Genomic DNA, 2,808 nt, shown 5'->3' on the forward strand with positions numbered 1-2,808 from the left:
GCCTGCAGCCAGTTCTGGTGAATGGTGGATATTATTAACGTGGTTGGCATCTGGAAAACCGTCTTGGCATGTGGTAAGAGCTCCCTGAATGTGAGCGCCCTTCCCCTTATTAATGGTTACCAGCTTTTATTCCTATGGAAGCCCATACATCTCATGGAGAGTGGGAGCATGACGTGGCTAGGTTCTGTGCCTCTCTTGTCTTCCCTTTTCAAACTACCTCGAAGAAGACCTCACAGTACACTTCCTCAGCAGGCCGTCCCTGAGTAATTAAGCCTCATGATAACCTTTCTCTTCCCTGATCATTTGACTGGCTTCCTGTAGGTACTCCATAAATAAGTTAATTAATAAGTGAATGAATGCTGGGAATAGGGTAGTGAATGAGGCCAGTGTTTCAACCCCCACTCGCCAAACCTGCAGTCTATGGCATCAGACATTTATGACATTGACAGATGCCACAGAAGGAAAACAAACAGGGCCAGGGCAAGCCCAGAGAAAGGGCATCAAGGAAGGGAAGGACTCCTGGAGGAAGTGTTGCCTAAACTAAAATCCAATGGACAAGTGGAGGCCAGACATCAGGCTTGTCTGTGAACCGTGTGTTCAGAGGCTTGGAGGTAAGAAAGACCTTGCTGGACCCTGAGAATGGAAAAGACTTTAGTAAACTTGGCCATGGAGAGGAAAGTTTCCCAGTCATAGATTTCATCTTTTGCCTTTCGTTGCCTCTCCCGGATGATGGTATGCCCTGGAAGGCACCAAGAGTCTCCTGCATCTTTTGTGTTTATCATCATATGTGCTCCACTATGCAACGCCCACCACCAACACTTGAGTAAATGCTCATTGTGTGTTGAACTTACCAGAAAAGGAGGCCAAGAGCTTCTCTGGAGCTCTTCTCATACCTCCGTGGGTCTGGGCAGCGCTGCGTGGAACCCTGTCTAGCCAGGAAAAGGGCTCACAGAACCCCATCTACTGCCATGCTCTGAATTATCTTTTCATGCATTATTAGAAAATCAGAATTATGTAAAAGCATTTCACCTCCCAGGGGCGTGTACCCCAGTGGTCCTGGGGCTGAGGCCACGGGCCTATGGGATGATGAGATGTGTGGCTTGTGTTGGCCTGCCTTTCATATCTGACACCAGGGAAGGGCAGATAGTCAGCCGCAGGGACAGAAATGTAGGATTTGTCCGTTTACGCTCTGATTCTGTTGCTGGCAGGTTGGATCCCATCACCAGCAGACAGACGGCCTTTCTTGGTACCCAACAGTGGCCCTGGCCAGCCACATGCTCTCCCTCTCTCCCTCTTGCCCTTCTGGGCTTTCTGTCCAAGTCTGCAAATTTTACGCCTGCAAATAACTCAGGGAAACAAGCTCTGGTCACTGACAAATCAAAACCAACTGAGATCAGATGTATCTTTTGAGGCACGAAAGCAAGGATTTTCTCCGATTTTTCAGAGCATTCCTAATCACAGAATTTTCCTGGAAATCCACATGTAAGTGCCACTTGTGGTCTGAAAAGCCACGACATTCATTCTTCTGGTTGGCTCCAAGGTGGTCAGTGATACTACTGCACAGGCCAGCTTACTCCCTCTCTGTCTCCTGGAGAAGGCCACCTGTATGTCAATCCAGTTTTCAGTTTTAAAAATTCAGGGTTAATTTTCCCTGTGGTTGGAATGAGCAGGTTGGCTGGCAAGCAAAAATCAGCAGAAGAAGGAGGTTTTCCCGAAAGGCAGAAGAAGACTGAAGCAGAAGTGAGAAGCCTGGACTCTGTTGGCCTGGCCTTAACGGCCTTGGGCCTCTTGGAGCCTGGCTGGTCCATGACCAGAGTCTGTGGTCCAGGTTGAAGTTTCCCATGTGTGGAGTCTGGCTAGTTGAAGTCTGCCAGGACCTACCTTTTTCTAAGAGCACCTCTTTTGCTACTGAAAGCAGGCCCGACTGTCCTGTGGGAGTGCTTTTATGTGCATATTGTGTAGAATGTCTTCCCTGACAAATCTCCTCTGACCCGAGTCACTGCTGGCTTGGGGTGTGTGCCCCACCTGAGACTGTAAGCACCCTGAGGTCAGGAACAAGCCTGACCTCCTACCTTTTCTTTCAGGAACTATAGAGGAAGCACTTCACCAATGGTGAGGACAAGGCCATGTACCGTTTCCATAGTGATGGGATGTTTGCCCCAGATCCAGCCCCCCTCTTTCTACATCGTTAAGGTCTGTTAGAGGAAGGCAGCTCTCTCAGGAGACGCCTCGCACTGAGGTTCTTGTGTTTGACTGTAATCAACTCTGTGGCCTGTGCCCGCTAAACACTCAGCAAGGGCCATGCTTTCAGCCAAGCATGTCCTCTGAAATGAAAATACAAACAGGCCATTTTGCCGGGACCAGTAGCCGCCTGCTGTTAGCTGGGGAGGAAGGGCTTTCATTAGTTATTGTCACCGAGCTGACACTGTGCCAAGCCCCACATCTGGAAACAGTTAGGACGAAAGAGGCACGAAAGCCCAGGCCTCATGACCCTGCAGTCTTCCTTTCTTCTGCTCTATTTATTAATTTACCAGTTTGGAATGATCAACTTGGGTCCCCAGTGTAAATTATAGGGACCAAAGTTAAAAAGAGGCCATGACTGTCACAATACTCTGAAAACAGGCCACGGTCTTTTTATGGGGTCTCGGATGAACTTCGTGTCTAAATAAACATATTTTTGAAGTTGCGTATTGTGTTGGACTTTAATCACCAAGCCAAGCCTTTATAAGCTCTGCCTTGAGCCCCAGGCCCCTCCCCAGCTCGGCACAACTCGGCCACATCTGTCTCAGAGGCCCTATACAATTTGCA

The sequence above is a fragment of the Camelus bactrianus genome, chromosome 3 (genome assembly GCF_048773025.1).
Source record: "Camelus bactrianus isolate YW-2024 breed Bactrian camel chromosome 3, ASM4877302v1, whole genome shotgun sequence".
NCBI classification, from domain to species: Eukaryota; Metazoa; Chordata; class Mammalia; order Artiodactyla; family Camelidae; genus Camelus; species Camelus bactrianus.